This window comes from Aythya ferina (assembly GCF_964211825.1).
Source record: "Aythya ferina genome assembly, chromosome: 27".
In the NCBI taxonomy this organism is placed as follows: domain Eukaryota; kingdom Metazoa; phylum Chordata; class Aves; order Anseriformes; family Anatidae; genus Aythya; species Aythya ferina.
In genome coordinates, this window is record NC_140310.1 from 4,640,069 (window position 1) to 4,652,199 (window position 12,131).

A 12,131-nucleotide genomic window follows, 5' to 3' on the forward strand; every position below is an offset into this window, starting at 1 on the left:
GAAAAATGTGAGTTAAGTCACTGTTTTAGCAAATAGCTTCAAAGGCATTAAGGCAAAACTGTGAGGAGTGTTTATTGAGTGTATTGGCACAGTTGTAGAAAGATGAGGCTTAATTAAATGTAAGAGCGAACTGCAAAGCCTTCCCTGGATCAAGCCTTGGAAGGTAAGAGGATCGTGCACCCCCAGAAACCTCTGGCATAGCCACAGAGTTCTCCTGAATTCACAGGTCTAGGCACACAACCCAAACAAAGTATATAATTGAAGCACGGATGCTGAATTAAATCATTCATCCTGTGCGCTTTAGCTAATGTGAAAAAAAGAAGACCCTTTTCTTTCCACAACCAGTTGTCTTTCTGTCTGTTTAGGTGTACGCCCTGAGCTAGGATGTTTAGATGGTGCTGTTAAATAAGTAAATTAGTATATTATGCTACTTTTGATCCAAGGAATGCTTTTTTTTTTTTAAGTTTATAAAATGCTTAAATTAATAAGGCTTACGCAGAGCTGTGATGAAAGTGACTTGGTCACACATCTTAAGCCCACTGAAATGGGGAGCAACGTTCTCTGCCTCCAGAATATTTCAAACACACCGATGAATTGTGGCAGGTGCCTACATCCTTGCACTTTTTCAATCACAAACCAAGTTGAATGTGGCACTAGGTACCAGGAGATATATAAAATCAAGTATATTGCTGATAGGGATTTCTTTGTTTTCACACCACTGTTTCTCCAGAATGAAATATGCAGTTGTGATAAAAACATTTTTAAAAAATGCAAAAGCTCCTTATGTGAGAGATTAGAAGTTAAAGTTGCTTTGTTTCTAATTTCCTTCTCTTCTATTTCAATACATCAAGTAAATGCATCTGATTTTCATTCTGCCTAAACTCCAGCCTTAGTTTTTTTTTGCATTAAACAGCAGAAATGTGGGTTTATGTCAAACAGTCCTTTAGTCAAGCACGAGGAACTAGGTCAGAGAGTTTCTAAAGAGGAATTTTACTCATGTAGAACATAAACATGCTTGCAGCTTCTTCTCCGTACCTTCCCAATTGACTCTAACTACAGAAAAGTTCATTTACTGTAATCAATATCACTTTACCTCATGCCTCAATGAAAAAACACCTTCTGTAGTCAATAGCAATTAAAGAGACAGACAGGGACAGAAATATTGATGGAGATGAAACCGAAGATTTATACCTGCTTACCATCTTTCCTGAATATGTAATAGAACAACTGCTAATTGTAAAATATTGTGTTAGTAAATGTTCATTGAGAAACTGCCTGGAGAGAGAATAACACTTCCAGTGGTGCTGGAGACAAAATCTGGTTTGGGGCTGTGGTTTGCTCACTTACAGAGGGTGTGTGTAGAGGAACTTCAGGAGCATCAGTGGGACCACATTAGGTACACCCTGATGGAGATGGCAACATCCAAGCTGCAGGCATCGTGGAACTGCCCTTACTTCTGATCCTATAAAAATAATAATCTGGGGGATCAACTGTCTTTTTTTTTTTTTTTTAATCAGTATGTTATCAGTGAGTGACTTGAATAATTTATGTAGAGCTGGTGTGGTTAATTGGCACCTGTGTTCTTTAAATAGAAACACTGTGTGTCTCTCAGGCATTTTCATCTGGTTTACAGGGAAATCGTCTGGCAGCGTTCTCTGGCCTGTTCTGTTGAGGTCAGGCTGGCTGGATCATAATGGCTGTTATGGCCTTTCCAAATCTACGAACTGTGTCTTATCTCCAATCTCCCCAGATACAAGAGGAAGGCTTTGTAACCTCTTTAGCTTATACACTCTGAAACCACTCCATGTGCGAATCAAAGCATAGGAAATAAGGATGATCAGGCAATTTACTTCTAAAGCACACTCCTCATCTGAACTAAGATGCTAACCCAAAAGCCAGTAGCATTCCAGACCCGTGAAGGGAGAACTAAAAAAAAAAAATAAAATCAAGAGCAATGAACATACTGTGTGATTTGGGTCATAAAGTACACGCTGAGGGAAATTCACCTTCCTGCAAAGGTCCTGGAAGAAATCCCATGGCAGCTGTACATTGATGGGCTTGAGGCTGTGTGTGCTGGCTAAAATCCTGAAACTCCTAGGCAGTTTGAAAACCTAACCATAAGGGTTTAAAGATTCTTTAGGAAAGTATGTTACTGTAATGAGTTAATTTAACCTGTACCACGCTCCTTTCATAAAGCAACTCCTTGCCATTATTAGAGCATTCATTTGTATTACAGGAGTGTGTGGCATTTATCATAGCAAAGCATTTCCTTGGGCTTCCATCAAACAACTAGAAAAATGTCCTAACAACATATTAACATTGCCTCTCATTCTATTTATGTTTTGTGAGATGCTATGCAATATAACAAAGGCTGGCAAGACCTGTAAATACAGTAAAGAAAGTGGTAAAAAAAACAGCTTGCAATTGCTTTGTGGGCTCTCAGTTACTTCATGTTAATGTGGACCTGCTATTAACTGGCTACTCAAACCAGTTAATTTATCACAACTGGAATCTGTTTTCAGTCTACTTGATTAAAAAAAGAAAAAAAGTGAGGATCTGCTTGTTTAATGGTGCATAAACCCTTCCCCCTAACTTGATATTAGACAATAAATTCGACATGAAAATTTTATTTAAGTGCTTTAAAAAGCAGAACTTGGTGTCATGTATTTATTATCCTCTCTCTAGCTGCTTTTATTAGAATTACCAGTTTGTGATCTAGTGACTCTAATGACAGGATCATCAGGACATTCTCCTCACCACCCTTTTTGTATTAGAGCTGAAGTAAAGAGATAATAATGCAAGATTCAGTCAAGCGTTTTCTGCATTTCAAGCTGTCATTTAAAATGTACAAACATTCCCGAGAAAGGGAGATTCTTTTCTTCTTCCATCCTTTTATTCCTTTGTGGTAACTTTCCCTAACGGTACCTTTGACAGCTAAACATGGTTTCTGACTTCTAATCAAAACTGCATGAGCTCAGTCAGTTCTTCCTCCATCTCCCCTTCCTTTGCCAATGCCTGCCCTGTAAAAGCCATGTTTAATGCCCCCACTGAAAGACTCTAGTTATCACATAATTATTTCTGCAGTCTCTCTGTTAAACCTTTGTCACTCCAGCAACGTATTTAAATGAGGTGGGGGAAGACTGTAATTGAAATGTATAGGAAATCTATAACTTGCAAATGGAAACACAAAAGGAAAGGAGCGTAACTGGTGCAGAATGGAAGCACCACCTTGTGAGCTTCTGATGACCTTTTAGAGGAAATAGCAATGATGATTATGTGCTGCATGGCCACAAAGCTTCTCAACAGAAATGTGTGAGTGTGGATCTCAGAAATAATTTTTTTTTTTAAAGATCTGCAGGCTATACCTAAATATCCTGATTATCTATTTGAAAAAACAACAACAACAAACAAAGAGCCACCTCAGCCAAACAGTAGCATAGCATCAGAATTCCTGTGTGATGGTTTTTCCCAGTGTAAATCCACTGGTTTTCTGCCTTAAAGATGCATTTCAATATCCATCAGTTCTCTGAAGTCAAGAATGGAGGAGTTTAGAAGCTGGATTTTTGATTCACTCCCATCCATAGCAACTAACAAGCTTGACAATACGCAGCAATTTCTTAAAACTTCACATTTAATATTCTTCACTAAAAGCCCTCTTCTGTTTGTCTAGTGCAAGCTGAGACAGGTAAAGCAAATTAATTAAATCTTCCTTCATTGACAGTATGATGAAATCTTAATGCTATTGTTTGAATGCTGATGCATCCTCTTATCTCTTTGTTCAGAATCTGATGCAGTGAAATGTCCTGGTTATTTGATGGCAGGAATGAGGAAGGTGCTCTCTGCAAAGGAGAACAGTGGGTACTTTGTCGGCTACCACCACTCAAGTGAAATCCAGGTCACGTCGATTTCAGACCTTTTTATTAGTCACTGCATTCTGTATTTCATGCATGCATTATTTCCACTGTGTCTTTTACACTTACTGTGGTATGTCAAAAAGCAGCAGACAGATTTGTGTGTGTAGAACAATGCAAAAGCATTATGGTGAAATAACAGTGAAATAGTACTAACATTATAATATTACTTCAATACATTCTGAGAAGTAATGCCAATAAAAGAGCCTTTGGATCAGTATAACATCAATGCTAGGGAGCGTATTAATCTCACAGTAACTATTAAGAAATAGAGCGATGCTGAAACCATACAAAGGAACCGTTACTGAAAGAATGAGGTACCAGCTGTTCTGAAACCTGTGGAAAGTATTTTGAACCAAATAACTGTCAAAGACCCCTTCCAAGCAACCTTCCCTACTGAACATGTGCAAATAAAGCAGAGGTCCAGCACTTTCCCTGGCCTTACTTTTCATACTACACGCAGGCTGCTTTAGAATAATACCTGTATATTTTACACTCAGCTTCAGAATGCTGTTAGCTGTCAGACAGACTTTTTTTTCAAATGTTTTATTCATGTGTCACTTGACTGTTCATTTGCTAAGGGTTTACAAATGCTTCATCAATTATTAACAGTCCTGATACCTACTTGTTATTTTGTTGTTGTTGCTTTTTTTTTATTATTTTTTTTTCTTTTAAGGAGATGTTGGGGGAAAGAGAACACTACAAAATTAAGAAAACAGAATAAAATAGGAATTAAATAATTTACATCTACTTACTGCATATATCCAAGTTAGTTTTTAAAGGAAAACAGTTATACAAGAGAAAATTGAATTAAGTGTTTCCAGTTGTTTCCAAGAAGCACAGAACACCTATGTTCTCTCCGGGTGCATGCAGTATGCTAAAGAGATCACTTTGTACGCTCTCAAGAAAGAGAATACGCAGAAGATTGTTTGAAAACAATCCAAGGAATGAAGTTCACATCACCTTAGTAAAAAAGTGAAGGGAAGATGTGCTCTTGCATCTGAAGAGATATGTATCTTAGTGCCTAAAAAAGGACAAGGTATCTAATGTGATGTCTGTCTTTTAAACCCTCATGTCTCTAAGAAACTTCTGTTGCTTTTCCATTGGTACGGCTCTATGAATAAATATAGTGGCAAAACAGAGGCTTAAGGACATTCTGATATATTTACCAAAGTCTTCCTTGTCTGCCTGCTTAATCTCTGCAAAGGAGTGGTACAACTTTTCCCTCTCCCATTACAGTGCTAGTTCCACAATGTTGGAGAAACAAATCTTTTGGTTTTGTTTTCTGAAGTCAACAAATAATGACATGTAGAGTTTTCATTAGCTATTTGTAAACACATTTATAAACTATTTAATAGCTGCTACTTCCAAAAGGAAAATAGGAGAGTTTCTTGCTTCTCCAAAAGAATAAACTGAAAACAAAATGTTGCAGAGCTGAGTAAGAACTTGGACTTCTGGAATAGCAGCCTTTCCACAAATGCCTTCAAAGTTGGTCTGTTCTCTTGTCCCTTTGAAAAATTGTTTGGGAAATCTGCAGTTCTCAATGCTGAAAGCCCTGTTTTGCTGAGCAAATCAATACATGGGATTTCTTTCTACAAAGCCCTTTGAAGCTCGAGCAATTGTCTTGACGGGCTCTGACTCACTCCCAGGAAGAGCACAATCAATTATCTAATCTCATGAAAACAAAGTACGGGCCCAAGCGCAGGCAGCATGCAGTGTCATCGCTGGTGCTGGGCAGCGCATTGATGCCTCATGTAAAGTACGGCAAGAAAATACAGCAGTGATTATAAAAACGGCAGCCTGTTTTTAAAAGCTGACAGTGGCCTTTCAAAGGGAGCAGAACATTAAACGTGCAGGTGGTTACGCAGACCACAATATGCATTGCACATGATGTTGTCGCTGTTAGGGACTGGAGAGGGGGCTGGAGGCTATTCAAGGCTAGGCTGAATGTGGCTCTGTGGGGCTCGAAACTAGATGATCTCAAAGGTCCTTTTCAACCCAGGCCATTCCACGCTGCTGTGATTCCATGATTCCGTGCAACATAGGCCCCAGATTCCACTGTTTTGTATTTTTTCCCCTCAGAGTTGGGTGCTCCAGGCTCCACCTGGGCTCTGCTGACTGAGGAGGCCTCAGCCAGCAGTAGGCCCGAAGCTCACCAGCCAGGCCCCAGGAGCTCCACACGGCAACGGATCTCTCTTTGGGGGTAAAAGAGTGGAGATGGGATGATTTGCTCAGTGCTGACAGCATTCTTGGTAACAGAATGTGATAATTTTGGTTTGGATGTGACTCTCCAGGCTTCATCCATCCCTCAGGCTAAGGTGAGAGCTTCCCCTCAGGCTGCTTGCTCCCAGCACTCCCTGGTCCCTTTAGTAATTTCTTACTCAAATCCCCAGACAGGTTGGAATCCGTCTTTACTCTGAGTCATATGCTCATTCACTTTCCAATTTATTCTCTGTATGTTATCAAATAAAAGGTTAATTTCATAATCATTTTGCAAGAGGCAAAAATGCCAACGCCCACCTCTTTTTATTTTAAGCTGTTTTGTATTTAAATAGAGCTGTGTTTGTTATTTCACGCCACAAAATGAAATAGACTGATGTGTTTTTTGTTGGTTTTGTAATCTCCCAGATGTATAGCAAATACTCTCAACAAATAGCAAGGAGTACTTGTTAATGGAAGAGTTAATTACAGGACACGCTCGGGCTGGCTCACAGACTTTGGCTACCTTTTTCTAGAGGAGCCAGAGGAGCTGATGTGCCCGAGTGTGCTTTGGGTTGAGGAGCGAGGAGAGCATCTGGATGTGGCACCAGCCTGAGCTGCAGGCTTGAATCCCTGCTGGTGGGCTCGGGATGTCTGTTGTGCTTATCTCAGCCACTCGGCAGTTTTACTACTTGCTCGAAATGAAGCCAAAGGCAAGGCAGCGTGCTGATAGCATGCTTTGTTGGTCTTCCTCACCGTTAATAATGGACTTAGAGAAATGAGTTGTTATGCTAATTATCAAGGATAAAATGGGGTGCTCTTGGAAGTCTGGGGTTTAGCCTTCCTGGCCAGGCCTGTGAATTTCCTTTCTTTCTTTCCCTGCGTAGGGATTTTGCTGCCCATTGACTTTGGTGGCTTCCCTGAATCACCTTCCCACTTTTCCTGAGTACCTGGATCCAAGGAGCAGGCTGACCACGAGGAGCACTCATGCCACGGCAGATGCGTGGTGCTGCTGATCGTGCCAGGAGTCTGGGGCTGTTTGTTAATTGCTGGTATGTAAGGGCGGGGGGGATCTCTGAGAAACAGGCCTTGATGCATTGCCCCATGCCCCTTGAATATTAAGACCTAAGTGATTACATGGACTTTGCAAACTGACCTAGCTGATCCAAATCTAGCCCCTGTTGGGCAGATATCTAGACCACAGAAGCTATCAACTAAGCTAAGCTGACATTCATTAGTTTTCTTGTCAGCAGTTTCTGAAATGATGCCATCTCCAGGGTGGAACATAGCAGCTAATTAATAGTATTTAATTTACAGTGTCATTGTGATACCCCCACTAATACATAATTGTAACAACATTATTAACAAAAATATTAATCCTCTTTGTCACCCAGAATGTTTCTCAAATCATTCTGTAGCTGATCAGATTTGTCAGTCTGGCACAAAAGAAACCAACATTATATTTGTTATTCTTAGATGCAGCTGAGCTTATTGTTTGTTTGTTTTTAAATGATTGCCTTCAACTTTTAAAATCCAGATTTTTCATTTTAACCTAAATTGTGTTTTATGATACAAACATATTCTTTTCAACTAACTCTTATGCTTACAGGCAACCAATTATTATACCAGGGGAGCCCGGAGTTAATATTTTTGGTTTCAAAGCTTCGCTTTATTTGAGACGCTATAAATACATTCTCATGAAGTATTTATACACCCTAACCCAGCTCAGAGGAAGAAACAGAAGTAATGGGTAAGTAATGGAGATACTATTTGTGCTTTTACGTTTTAAAAACAGACTGTGTTTTAAACCTGCTTGAATTTTTAAATGAAAAGTAAAGCTCAGTTTTTGCATTAAAATGATAATCATTCAGTGTGGGGGAGATGCTGCATAAGTGAACTCCTTTTTTCACAGTGATTTTGTTGATTTGAAATGATTTTGTAGGTGGTTTTGTAGATTTGAAATAATTTGTACTAGGTTTATACCTGCAGCTAGCTCTATATGAGAGACAAGCTGTCTTATATCCCTCTCCTATATAGGTGCATACTTCTTATAGATGTCTGTATTTGTATTCGTAAACACACACCCATATAGCAGGTTAGTCACTTGCTAATTTCTCTAGCTATGTCACTAAATATATCGTGTACTTTACTAATTCCTCGCCTCCTCACTGTGATGATGGCACCTGGCCTCTGCTGTTTCAGTGATGTGTATTCATTCAGTGTCTGAAACCTTTCTACAGGTGGTTTTGTATAGATTTTGTGTGGTCCCAATATTAATCAAAAATCTTTGCTGTTTTCTAATCTAATAACTAATCTAATATGTACATAATTTACTGGCATATATGTAGTGTTTATCATGGTGGGAACAGATATGAAATGTTTTGATAGCTTCATCACACTCTTTTGAGTTGGAATTTGTCTTCCTCATTGTGCAGCGGCCTTTGTTCCGTTAGCTGCTATCCCAGTCTTGCACCAAGAAGTTTTTTGTATCAGAAGATGCTATCAACTGTGCTCTCTGTCTTTGGACTGAATTTGCAAATTGCCAAACACCTTCAGCTGTTATTTGCAGCAGTGAGAACTAAGTTCACAGCCCGTTTCTGGTATAGGACTTGAAGTAAACCTAATTCATCAGTGTAACTAACTGCAACTCTAAGACAGGTAATTGTGTCTTCCTGAGATAATATAATTCACATATGTATTTATAACTCTGAGTGAACTTAAAAACCTTATTTAATTAGAATTTAGCCTTTTTTTTTTTTTTCTGATTTTTTTTTTTTCTCTGTGTATTTCTGCTACTCCCACTGTTTCTAATTTTTATTTTAGGGCTTCTTTCTCCATACATGGTTTGTTTTTGGTGACCCTTCAGTGCCTTCTAAAGACATTTCCTACATGCATTGAATATGATTTGATTTATCCCTTCTCTTACCCGTTTTATAAATGTTTCTGAAACACACGGGTGTAACAATAAGCTATGATTCAGCACATTTCCATCACATAGAAATCAAATTTCAGTGGCTCTGATTACTCCTTATTGTACTGAGATCAATAGATGGGAGAACCCTTAACCTAGCAGCATGCCAGAGTGCCCGACATGTATTCATAAGAAGAGTCTATAAATTCAATAGAAATACTAGGTTGAAGGGGGCATTCATGCTTTGAATAGCAAGGTTTGTGAGTTGATTTTTTTTTAAGCTTTTCTACCTTGCTTTACACAAATTGGATTTCTAAAAAGGCTTTGAGTCCTTCAGAGTTTGTACTTTGTAGCTGGGTAAAAAAAGAGATATAGATTGTTATACAATATCTACCAAAATAACAGTTCTCTAGTGACTGAATGACACTTCATTTATATTCCCCAATTACTACATTAATTCTAAATTTCACTTGTTAAAAGTACTTTCCTATTCTGAGGTTCTATATTGTACAACATATGACACTACCATGCATTGTGTTTCATTAAAAAAATAATTTCTGAACTAGATTGATATATACTCAAGTCAGAAGGGGCCCCACATTCCTTTTTAAACTCAGGATAGGAATCTGGAATGGTCTATTGTTTCCACTGGAACTAATGTAGATTTTAGTGGTACAAAGAAGAGCAGGACTTGACCCTCACTGCCAAGATGGATGGGAAAAATATTATGTCACTATTTGCAGTACTACATACCACTCTAATAAATTAAATGTCGTGCCTTACATTAAATTCATTTTTATATAGAATTTACCAGTCAATAACTGAAGTAAAGGATGCAATTTTGTCATAAAACTGAAGAACTCTATGATTTTCCATGTTAGCATTTCAGTTAGGATAAGCTATTGGCTTTGTACAGAAAAATAAGATTCAAGTCAGTTTAGTTTCTTTGAAATATTTCTTATCTTTTCTGTGCTATTGTTATTTTTATGCTTCAAATGATGTTAATTAATATATTTCAGAAACTTGAAGGTGGCAATATTGGTGGTTTATGCAGAAATATACATCCTATATCCTTGCTCTTAAGAGCCTGCATTCTTACTGGATGAAATCTGTATTTGCTAGGGGCTCAAACACCATTCTTTCGTACCAGTTAAAGCTCATCTTTGCTTTACTTCCTCTCTGCAACAGAAATGCATGTCATTTATACAGCCTGAGAAATTAGTGTTCCACCTTCCTTTTCAGGAGAAATTCTGTCTACGAGACAAGTCCAAAAGAATTATAGAATGGCTTGGGCTGGAAGGTTCTTTCAGATTTTGCTGCTGCAATCCTTTGACCCTTCTGCTTCTGTGAAGAAAAAAAAAAAAATCAAATCTGTTTTTATTTATTCAAAAATGGCCTCTTAAGAGCTGATGAAATTGTGTTAGTAAGATGTTTACTTTGATGAATTCGCACATATGTATGGGATTTGTGAGGAAGGAATAAGGATACTTTCTTTTGGCAGGTATTACGTCTTTCTCTTTCATGGAGTATAATGTTTTTTTTCAAAGACATGAAATCAAAAGCCTCCTGCCAAAGGCAGCTTTGTGTGGTAGCTGGTTTAATTTTTCTTGAAAATTTTGCCATGGGCTATTTTGAAAAGTACGTTGCTGTTGAGGGTGCAGAGCAACGCATTTGTTTCACATGAATGGTGGCAAATTCCAAGACTGACTTATGCGCTTCTCTATGGTTTTCTAGCATTGGTTTCTGAGAGAGCCAGACATTATTATGTGCACATTGAGACGACATTGCTGACTCCAGCTATTAAAGATTTATTTGGCTTGAGAACATGTTTTGGTTTTGCAGATGATTTCAAATGGCAACAAGGCTGAATGCTGGCACAACAGATAGTACCGTGTGATCCTGATGAGCTACCTGATAGACAAGACAAAGTAAAAACAACCTTGATTTCTGCACACGTGTTATTGCAGGCCTTCTGAGCAAGCAGTGGCTGAACTAAAACTGCATTTCACAGGTAATTCTTATCAGTTTATTTACCGTAACTTAAGTCTTGTGATGTTCACATTTTTTGAAATGAAAGTCAACATGAAGTTTGTCTGATCACCCTGAAGTCATTTTATGTATTGAAATATCTAGTTCAGGATTCATTCAACTCCATGCACGCATCAGTGCTTGACTATGTTAGCTTAACCAAGAAGATAAAGCACTTGCACTGTTTTCCAAGGCTGGATGTTAGAGCTTCTGAGTACTTCGTTCCTTGGGTGAGGGCAAAAAGACAATGGTAGATTTGAGCTTCCCCACAGACAATCCATCAGTGTACGGTTTTGTTGGATGTTATGCCTCTGGGCAGATACAAACACAGACCTCTGGCTACATGATTTTCTGCAAGAGTTTGCAGTTCTGGTAATCAAAATAATTTCCTATTTATATAGGAAATATATAAAGTGTAGCACCCAGTTCACTATAATGAAGAGTTGAGTCTTCTCTATCTGTTAGAAACTCAGACCTTGAGAATGAGCAAATGTTTTGGACCATGTCTGCAGCCCAGTAAGCAATTATTTAATCACAGCAGTATAGCTGAGCATTGCAGTCTTCTGTGCTCCTAATGTGCAAAGTGTAATACTTAGTAAGGAGACAATAACTAGATAAACATATAAATGATACAGCATAATGCCTTTCCATCCTGAATCATCACAAGGCTCAATATTCTATAGATCATGTAATAATTTCATTCAGGAGCATAATAAAAGTCAAATTGGTTTCTGAGAGACAGTTATATATGGTAATCTGTTTTACTGCCCTCTCCTACTGACCATATTTGCATTGTAATATTAGTTTTGCTAGTGGGATTCTGCTATTGGGGCTCTTGTGGACGTAGATATGTATATATAGTTTATATTTACTGAACCTTTATGAAAACTGAGTTATAAAGTTCTAAGATAAAAGGATTCGTAATTATTTAAAGTATGGTGCACTGGTAATGGCTATAAATTCAGATGTAGCACATTTTTCTCCTCGTTAAAGAAGATTTCAATGGTTATATTTTCAAAATATCCTCAAAAGATTTTAACTTTCTGGACCTCATTAAGTCAATACCACATTCTTAATAGCAA

General features: G+C 38.1%; 1 protein-coding gene across 1 annotated transcript in view; it reads left to right on the forward strand.

The window, feature by feature from the left end:
• UNC5D (unc-5 netrin receptor D) overlaps window positions 1-12,131 on the forward strand; it is a 323,527-nt gene that overhangs the window by 119,786 nt on the left and 191,610 nt on the right. Inside the window, exons 5-8 of the mRNA XM_084499193.1 lie at window positions 6,998-7,162; window positions 7,720-7,860; window positions 8,546-8,768; window positions 10,864-11,032. The gene's annotated coding sequence lies outside the window, so the exon portion shown is untranslated. The remainder of the gene's footprint in view (window positions 1-6,997; window positions 7,163-7,719; window positions 7,861-8,545; window positions 8,769-10,863; window positions 11,033-12,131) is intronic.